This window comes from Helianthus annuus, chromosome 12, assembly GCF_002127325.2.
Source record: "Helianthus annuus cultivar XRQ/B chromosome 12, HanXRQr2.0-SUNRISE, whole genome shotgun sequence".
NCBI classification, from domain to species: Eukaryota; Viridiplantae; Streptophyta; class Magnoliopsida; order Asterales; family Asteraceae; genus Helianthus; species Helianthus annuus.
The window spans coordinates 29498521-29509615 of record NC_035444.2 but is presented as its reverse complement, the minus strand read 5'-3'; the positions used below and the strand labels follow the sequence as shown (position 1 = coordinate 29509615).

Genomic DNA, 11095 nt, shown 5'->3' with positions numbered 1-11095 from the left:
AAATACATCATTGATACGCATTATCTCCCAATTTATCATCTTTTTCTCTAATTATAGCAAAATTATTTGTTTGGAAGTAATAAAAAGGATCATACATACGTATTTATTTATTTGTGGCATCTATCTGACAACGACTCATATGGCTTTTTCACTACAACCACTTTATGACTTCATTTGCCTTGGTAACATCGTAATCGCATAAAACATCGGGAAATTACTTAAATACAATTAGACCACTCGGTATGGGCTTCGTCCCTGGTGCGTCGAGGAGCGGCGTCGGGTCTCAACATCATTTCCCTAACCCCGTCCTCGTCGTCACCGTCGGCCCCTCGATGTTCTTGCCGGTCCTCTCTCTTCTTCTTTATACACACACCTATATATATAGAAGGGGGTGGGGGGAGGTTGGGTTCATTAGTGAACAACCCTCCTGATTGTGAACACTAGTGAAGTAATCACAGCCTTTGATTATCAATACACAAGTGTATATATATGTGTAAATCAATGGTCAGGATTTGATTATTAAAATACACTAGTGTATTTTACGATTTAATGATGTAAATCAATGATCAAGATTTATTCACTCGGTTCACAACTAGTATTCACTCTAGAACCCCACCCTATATATATATATATATATATATATATATATATATATAGGAAGGTTAACGTACATTACGGCTTAACGTACATCACGTACGACAGGTAATTACGCACGTTCATTTTAAAATCACGCACGTTATAACTCAAAAATCCAAAATCACCGCATGTTGAAACACAATAATCACGCATATTGAAAACATTAATCACGCATGTTATATAACAAATCACGCACGTTGTTCTACGTGAAGTACGTTAAGTCGTAATGTACGATATACTTTTTCTCTATATATATGGGAAAGATAAATCGATATACTTTCTATATATATATATATATATATATATATATATATATATTAATAAATGAGATGATTTGGGCTATGTGTCCTTGAATGGTGAAGCCATTTTGCTTATGTGGCATCTTATGGTAGAGTAGATGGTGATTTTAGGAGGGAAACCATTCTAAATACACTAAATTCTTCTTGGACAAGGGATCCGAAAGAAAATGGGTCGGAATAATGGATCCTTTATATTTCTTTTTTTCTCATTCTTTTTTCACACAACTCATCCACAAACCCTAAAAAAACATAGTTGCACTCTCTCTCCCTCCTATCGCCACCAGCAAGATCCTCCATCAGTTCCACAAAATCTCACCTACCGACAATCATCTTCTATCACTTTAACCTAATGGTGTTCTTGATTCTTTGAAGCATTCGATAGAGATCGAAGGTTGCAACTATTTTTATCTGTTATTTAGATGTTTCTGGATCTTTCTTTTATTCGCTACTAATTATTTTGTTATTAACTTCATCTACGATTATTTTCTTTCAGATCTGAACACATAAAAATTGCAGGTATGTTGTTTATTGTCCCTATCCATCTTTATACGAACAACCTTTTTTCTCTAATCTCTCTCTTCTACCTAACTTCTTCGATCACAATCTTCAACCAAGAATCCGGATCAAATCGAAGGTAAATATAACAAATCGAACCAAGATCTGCGTTATTTATGTTATTCGATTTTATACAAAGTTGATTTTATAAAGATTGTTTCTATTGCTAAAAACCATTTTTTTTATATCTGTAGATCCGATCAAAAAATTAAAGGTATGTTGTTATTTATGTCATTCGATTGTATACAAATTTGATTTTGTAAAGATTGTTTCAATTGCTAATAACGTTTTCTTTGTTCTTATTTCTGTAGATCCGAACAAAAAAATTAAAGGTAGTTGTTTTAGTTAGTTGTTTATCATATCTTCCCCATTTATGACAATTATTGAATTTTGTTGAATTTGTTTTTCTGTAAATCCGTAATCTGTGATAAAAATCGGATTCCGATAATTCCTCAAACAAAAGAGGTTAGTTAAATTTTATATATATATTTTTATCTTTTTTAAGTTTGTAATATTTAATTTTATCCTTTCTGTTCAGTATTTTTTTTTTAAATTAGTAATATATGTTCTGAATGATTTATGGTTTGTATTTTCCCATGATTAACCGTCAATCTTTTGTGAAATTCGTACTCGGAATATTCGTCTACCAAAACAGGTTAGTTAAATGTTGGTATTGTTTGTTTTTTGATGTATAGTCTTTCTTATTTCTTATTAAATTTTGTGTCACTATTTTTTTTAAATTAGTAATATATGTTCTGAATGATTTATTGTTTGTATTTTCCCATGGTGAACCCTCAATCTTTTTTGAAATTCGGACTCGGAATGTTCGTCTACCAAAAGAGATTAGTTAAATGTTGTTGGTATTGTTTGTTTTTTGATATGTATACTCTTTCTTATTTCTTATTAAATTTTCTATTTAGGCATAATTTTGAAACGTTATGTCATTATATTTTGAACTTCATATTGTTAGTTTTGTCAGTTATGAGTTTTTCTATTTAGGTTTAAAGATACCTTTAATTTCTTTCTAAATATGTTTTTGTTTCCATAAACACATTACTGTTTTTAAGGTTAATTATTGTATTCCCAATTATAACTTGGTTTTTGTAATTAGACATTGTTTCTATAAATAAGTTACCGTTATATATTTTTTTTAAATTCCTTATTTCCTTTGCAGTTATGGATCCTAAAAAAAACGCTCCTTCGTTTTTAAAGTTGATTAATGACTATGATCCTATATTTTTGGTATGTTTCTTTGGTTTTCATTTTATCAACAGACAAGAAGTTATTTAAGCTTATATGTTTTTTGTTTCGATTCATAGGAAATACCGTATTATTTTGCAAACTTATTGTGGGGAGGAAAAGTTCTATATGGTCAATGTCTTGAACTTATTGATGATGATTTATCCTGGGTCGTTAGACTTAAAAGAAATGTTTTGAGACCTGTCTTAGGTGATGGATTCACCAAATTCGTTAAAGATTCTGGTCTCAAAAAGAATGATTATCTATTGGTCAAGGCTATTGGAACATCGACATTTTATGTTTCTATATTTAAATCATGCGTTTTCGAGAACTCCTTCATCTCTAAGGTTTCTCCTGATGATACCTTTATTGTAAGTTATATTTATAATATAATAAGTCTGTTTTAGAATTTTTTTTTTGTTTTTTACGGTTTGTTTATGTTATTTTGTAAATAATTTTCAGCTCCTGGCTGACAAATTCTGGAAAGATTTTTACGGGAAAAGGTTTAAAGGTGGAGAGGCAACTCTGTATGTTGGAAATAGGTATTAGAATGTTAAGATGGAGGGATGGCCCGACAAAAGTGCCTTCACTGATGGTTTCTCTAAGCTGATTGACGATCTTTCGTTAGATACTCGCTCTACTATGTTGTTTACGAGTGTTGGATATAAAACTTTCGAGGTATCTATTTTTAATCACTTAACAGGTACTGAAATATGTTTCAAGAAAGTTTAAGTTATTGTTTTGGACGATTCTATTTATGGAGATGAAGGATTTGATTTATTGACTGCGGTTAGTGTTATATAATTTATTATTAGTTATTAATTATTTATTAAAACTATCTTATTAGTTGAACTTTATTTTAACATTGTTACTAATGTGGATTTTTTTATATGTAGTCTAAACAAAAGGAGAAGCATGAGACTAACGAAAGTCATGTTGAACAAGGTCTTTCTGGAGATAGTGTTGGTGACTTTCAACTTCCAAATTTTGAGTTTATTTTTAATGTATATAACTATTTTTTAATATATACTAACAAACTTTAATAACCATTACATTGTTGTATTCTTATTTTTTATATTTATGATATCATTTTTTAGGACACTGACGACTCCAAGTTTGATCGACATATAGTTGCTCAAACTGAGATGGAAGATGCTAAGAACCTGGTAAGTGTATAAGTTCAGATTAGTAACAGATCTTATTATATCTATTAGATACGTATAATTGTGCTACTATTTTATTTTATGTAGTTCAAGGATGGTTGGAATACAAAGAATGATTCTTTGAAAAATACTCTGTCTGCTACCTCTCAATGTCATGTAATATTTTTTTATAAGTTTGTTTATATATTATATAGATTCTATTAATATTAATTACTTCATGATATATTTATTTGTTTGTTATTCATTGTTGTGAAGTTTGACTCGAATGGGAAGTCAAAGGTTGTTTCTGGTGATGAAACTGTTTCTCCAAAGGTTTATATTAACTAATAACATAATTTCATATTTGTTTTCAACATGTACAATACATTTTAGGTCAAAAGCAAGTCTGATAATTTATCATATTGTTTTGTTTTTCTTTTAGGTCAAAAGCAGGTTTGATATGGATCTCGATAATTTCTTGATACCAAAAAAAATAAATTGCATGTACATACCATGTCTTTAGACACGAAAGGGAAATCAAAGGTTCTCTGTGGTGATGAAACTGTTTCTTCAAAGGTTTATATGAACTAATAACATAATTTAATATATTTTTTTAAATATGTAAATTCTATTTTGTATCATATTATGTCTTTTACTTTATCATATTTTTTTTATTTTGTTTTAGGGCAAAAGCAAGCTTGATATGGATCTCGATAATATCGCCTATCGTACGCGTTCAAACATTCATAACAAGAATGAGTGTGTTGACATTGATATGATGAAGCCGGCTGAAAACATTTCTGTAAGTACACATTGTATAATGTTTATTAATAAAATTTATTCATGAAATCATTATAGTTCTTTTTAACTATTAAACTTATTTTATATATTTTTAGTATTTAGGTTAAACCAAAAGCGTAAGACTTGCAGATCCACCACTGCGTCGGCTGATGTTCGTCCTAAACGTAAAGTCAAAAGGTCGAAAACCAATTCATTTTTAGAGTTCACCAAAGTTGCTGAAAGCAAACTGGTATACGTTCTGATATGGTTATAATCATTTTTATTTAGTAAATGTCTACAATTTTTTTGTTTAATGAGTTTAATAATTAACCTGTTCTGTTCATTTCTCAGTGTTTACCTGTTGATGTTTCATGTTCTATCTGTCTTTATGTTGACAACTTGCGTGACGTTAGTATCCAGAACCTAAGGCGTGAGCTAATTGATATGAAAACAAGAGCCGAGAAGTCTGGTGATGGTTACAGTTATGGTTTTACCAAGTGGTCATCTTTCTTGAAATCAAATCACATCTGGTTCGGCGCCACTCTTTTCTTTAAGTACGTCAAGTCTTCGCAGCTTTTGATGTTGACCAAAGTTGTACACAAGACGACAAAGAAAAGAGGTCGTGCGTGACTGTTTGAAATTGTGGTTTTTTTGCTTGGTTTGGGATGAACATTTAATGTGGTGGTTTGTTTTTGTTTATTGATATTTGATGGGTATTAGTCAAGTATGGTTAGACGGTTATGTTGGTAGTTTGTAGTTGTTGTTGACATGGTTGAAGGTGGATAGTTGGATATGTTATCGGTGGAACTGTTGTTACGTAAACAAAGCTCTTTTGTGAAAAGTCTGACAAATATATATTAGTGTTGGTTTGAATGCATAACAGCATTTTGGTATTACATTCCTTTTAATATTTGTCTTCTTTATTTTCACATCGAAAAGTTGTTTTGGTTATGACATTGATTCCTACAATCAACCATCCGAACCTCTAAATATATTTGTACGATACCAATAATTCTGTTCTAAGTTTTTTTTTTAATCTTAAAAAGAGTATCTTCACTGTTGATTTGTTATTTTTTAAAAATAATTTTTACCTGGTAATTAAACTTCATAAAGTAGCAGTTAACATGTCACATACTATTTCTGCACCTATTCCAAACCGATACTGAAATAATGTTATTGATTTATTTACTCTATTTTTATATTGAATTAGGTTTTTTAAATCTATATTATTTTATTTACATAATATATTTTTCGAAAATTTTATCTATGTCAAACCAAAAAGGAAACAGTAATAATTTATTTACATATATAGATTTTGTGATTTTTTCTATCGATTTTTAAACAAAAATATGTTAAACATTATTTGAAATCATGTTGTTATATAATATAAAAGTATGCTACTTAAATTGATGTGTTTACTAATTTACATTCATTTTTAGGTAATATGGAATCTAATTTTTGTAGACTAATAATTTTAATGTATCTTTTATGTTTAATTTCATTATAAACTTTATATATATAATCTTATAGATATACATTTGAAATTGCCGTAATTTTCATCATTTTATATTTTATATATTTTATATATTTTATATATCTGTCTCTATATATATAGAAAATATGTAAAATATATAAAATTGTAATAATTGTATTTTACTCATAGCACAATTATACCATACAATGTATATAGATGTTCTTACTTTATATATATCCGATTTATTGTTTAATTTATTTTTAACTAAAAATAGGTAAATGGGGCATTTCTAATAACTTTGATGGTTCACAACTTTTCATTAACGACAATTTTGATGAGATGCTATCTTCAAGGAAAAGTGAGTCTTATTATTTATTTATTTTTTTAAATTTTATCAACTTTACGTATTGTTTGTATTTTTTCTTAATTACACATTTTTGTTTATTCAAAATTTTATGTAGGTTTCTTTCAAAACTTGCTGCTTCAACTGAGTCAAGTGGCTATGCTGGGTCATATATGATGTGTTCTTAGTTGTCGTTCCCTTATCGTCGTAGCCATCCGTTTTTATTGTCATTGATTGCTTAGTTGTCGTTCCCTTATCGTCGTATGTTAATTTATAACTTTGTAAATCCAATAAACTTATGTCTTTTTTGTTCTCTACTTGAAAAATATTGTTGTAAAAATTTATTGATCCAAATAAAGTTTCCCTAATATCATAGTATATACATACATTGACATTAACAATTAAATTGAAAATAAGACAAAGCAGTTTGTTAGCCAATCTCATAAATACTCTTTATACAAGAAAACTTTAATTCTACAATATATACTATATTTGCTCTTAACCACCTCTACATATTTGTTTTTCATAAACAAGGGAAAGAAACCGGCAAAGGCTGTTCAAAATGTGAAGCATCGAAAGAAGATGACAAAAAATGCAAGAAAAGTTTCTGGTGATGGCATGGATGCTGAATTCTTCAACTTTAGTCGTAAAGAAGACTATAGGCTGGTATGTTTTTTTTACATGAATTACCATCATATTTATTTCATTTTTTCTATTGACTTATATTTGTCTTTCTTTTAAGGCATTTAGCGTCTTCCTATTGAAGTTGTAAATAGAGCAGGACATTCTGATAACTTGCAACCTTTATCTGTTCAAAATATGATCGGGGATGTTGAGGTTTATGAAACGAAGACCGAGCTAAACAGTGGTACATTACGTTACGCCATTGATGGTTGGAGGAAGTTCATGGCAGATAACCACTTGGAGTTTGGTCATATGTTGCACTTCACTTATGTGACTTCCCAGAAGAAGATTGTCTTGAATGATGTAACCTCGATCTAAGCAAGAATGGTATGCACTTTGTTTATAACAGCTATGGTTTGCTAAGTTGTTTGTTAGTATTTTTGTGGTTTACATTTTGATGGTTGTGGTGATGGACATTATTACTTTGGTTAGTTTGTTATGGTTTAGTTTATGTAGATGTTTTGTAATGGTACAAAAAACTTAATTAAATATGTGGTTGAATGGTGTCAGTGTTTGAACAAGTGATGTTAGAGATGAGAAGTTGTATCAATGTTCCAACAAGGATTGTAATGGAACAAAAGTTTTCCCATTGTCCAGGTAAAGTGTTTGTTATTCATAATTCTAATTATTGTTAATTCAACAATGTACGTCGTTTATATTATCTATTTGTGTATGTTTGTTAATTATTTAAATACTCTTTTAAAGGTTTAAAATACCTATTCGGGTTCAAGATTCAACCGGTACGGTGACACTTACATTGTTTGACCATGAGGCGTTGAAGTTTGTTGGGTAAACTGCAAAGGAACTAACAGAAATTCAGGACGTGGTTATATTTAGTACTACTTTATATTTAATTAAATTAAAATTTTATATATTTATTCTGTCATCATATTATATTTTTTTAATATAGTTACCGAAGACAAATGAGATTCCAAGAGAATACCCAGTTGAATTTGAAACGTTGGTTAACCTAAAGTGTGCTTTCGTGATCAAAGTAACAGACTTTAATATTGTCAATGCTGTGGAGAATTATGGAATATCAGTTGTTACCACTGATGATGACATCTTGGATAAGCTCAACAAAAAATGGAAAATTGACCAAGTAAGCGATTTTTATTGATATATTTGCACTTTCAAAACCGTTTTAAATATGTTGAACAAATTGTCTTTTGCTTTCCATTTTCTTACAGCTTGATGTCTCTGATTCCTTTGGTATGAGTCAGTCTGAGTTCCAATCTGCTGGTGGTGAATGCTCTAAGGTTTAACTTAAAAAAAATATACTTATATATACTTTTAATAGTTGTGTTATTAAAAATTGTTTATTTTTTAAGGATGGTGATTCTTACATTGGGGATAACACCACACCTGTTTCAAAGGATTACGTGGGTGAGTTGAAGCAATCATCTTCTGATTTGAAGCGTAACCTTGATGATGTTTATTTGATTGAAGAGGGATTGGGGTCGTCAGCAAGTAAGCCTCACATGTGTGTTGAGAAAAATCATCTTGACGAAGATGTAGGCAAGAATTAGGAGATATGGCAAATGGTGGTTATAATAAAAAACAATTTATTTGTTATTCGACTATTGGAAATTTGTTTTGTGGTTTTGAATTTTTGATGTTTCAAGACATTTTTATGGTATGCATATATATTATGACATTTTGAGTTATCCAATCATATCATTGGTTTGAAATTATGTTTGGTTATATTCCTTATTTGATGAGACTACATTTATTTTAAGTTTTTATCATAATGTAATCATGCGATAATATAAAAATTAGAAAATTAGAAAACTATATCTTGATAATAAGAAATCAAAATCAAAATATACCTCAGCTTATTTTGTTAGTGGTAAATTCTCTATCATTTTTCTATGCATATATGTATTTAATATATTTAATCATATTTAAGTTGTAGATTTCACATTTTTGTCAATAAAGAAAGTAATTTTATAACTATTGTATGATCTCTAATGTTTACTGTTACATATGTAAAATTTTATTCCATTATAACACCTTCTACTTACGGAAATGTACTACAAGATCAGTATACAACACCCAACCGTACACCGTTTGCAAACAGAGAAAACATAATACCAGGTTTGTAAACCAAAAACAAACAATGACTACTTGGTGATGTTTCACATTTTGTTTTTTAATACATAAAAGATGTTAACAAATTATTTTTAAATACTTATTTGTATTATCATATTTGTGTTTTTTTTGGATTAGGAAATAATTTTAATTATTCGAGAAATGTAACTTATTCATCTGGAGCATTTTCAAATCAGAATAGGAAGACAAATGTTTTGCAAGATTCTTCTTCATCAACACGACGTACCACGAGGGCAAACAAATTAAACATAACACCAGCTTCGTGTATTACAAACATACGTTCGCAAGTTCCAAGTGTACCACATTTTTCTAATGCTATGTCTTCTTTGAATCGTATATCAATAGATTTCAATAAACATTTAAGATGTAAAAACTTGGATGTGCTAACATTTTTCTTTCACAACAGGTTAAAGGAAAAGGAAAAGCTAAAGTTATTGCTGACGGATCTGAGACAGTCGAGAAAATGAAAAAAGATTGCCAAGTCCGACAACGTATTAAAAAATCTGATTGTAGTTCATATCGTCCATCTGCTGGTTATGTCAAGGTATGAACTATTTAATGTATTTTCACAATTTCTCTAATATCCGTTTTTATTGTCATTGACTGCTTAGTTGTCGTTCCCTTATCGTCGTATGTTAATTTATAACTTTGTGAATCCAATAAACTTATGTCTTTTTTGTTCTCTACTTGAAAAATATTGTTGTGAAAATTTATTGATCCAAATAAAGTTTCCCTAATATCATAGTATATACATACATTGACATTAACAATTAAATTGAAAATAAGACAAAGCAGTTTGTTAGCCAATCTCATAAATACTCTTTATACAAGAAAACTTTAATTCTACAATATATACTATATTTGCTCTTAACCACCTCTACATATTTGTTTTTCATAAACAAGGGAAAGAAACCGGCAAAGGCTGTTCAAAATGTGAAGCATCGAAAGAAGATGACAAAAAATGCAAGAAAAGTTTCTGGTGATGGCATGGATGCTGAATTCTTCAACTTTAGTCGTAAAGAAGACTATAGGCTGGTATGTTTTTTTTACATGAATTACCATCATATTTATTTCATTTTTTCTATTGACTTATATTTGTCTTTCTTTTAACGCATTTAGCGTCTTCCTATTGAAGTTGTAAATAGAGCAGGACATTCTGATAACTTGCAACCTTTATCTGTTCAAAATATGACCAGGGATGTTGAGGTTTATGAAACGAAGACCGAGCTAAACAGCGGTACATTACGTTACGCCATTGATGGTTGGAGGAAGTTCATGGCAGATAACCACTTGGAGTTTGGTCATATGTTGCACTTCACTTATGTAACTTCCCAGAAGAAGATTGTCTTGAATGATGTAACCTCGATCTAAGCAAGAATGGTTTGCATTTTGTTTATAACAACTATGGTTTGCTAAGTTGTTTGTTAGTATTTTTGTGGTTTACATTTTGATGGTTGTGGTGATGGACATTATTACTTTGGTTAGTTTGTTATGGTTTAGTTTATGTAGATGTTTTGTGTGACAACCCGAACTTTCAAGGCAAGTAACGCTCCATCTTTTGATCCTTACTCTTCGTTATCTTTCTTTAATACGTTAAAGCATTCTATTCGTATAGCCCATTTATTTAAATATAACATTGGCTCAATAACATAACCTTGGCCCAATATACTAATAGAGGTATGGCAAAGAAAATCGGCCCACTGTGGAATCATTTGCAGCCGGCCCAACTCATTTATTGATTTGTTTACGGTTTGTTAGGAAAGGAAACCGGCCCAACTCATTTATTGATTTGTTTAGATCGAATAATCAGCCCAACTCCTTATAGGATCAT

The 11095-nt window shown here is 29.8% G+C and overlaps 1 long non-coding RNA gene across 1 annotated transcript; it reads left to right on the top strand.

Moving 5' to 3' along the window:
* The first annotated feature begins 8154 nt into the window (after positions 1–8154).
* On the top strand, positions 8155–8542 carry LOC118484839. The gene is made up of 3 exons (XR_004874650.1): positions 8155–8254; positions 8343–8411; positions 8484–8542. It is a non-coding gene; the product is annotated as an uncharacterized LOC118484839 (long non-coding RNA).
* Positions 8543–11095: the final 2553 nt, after the last annotated feature.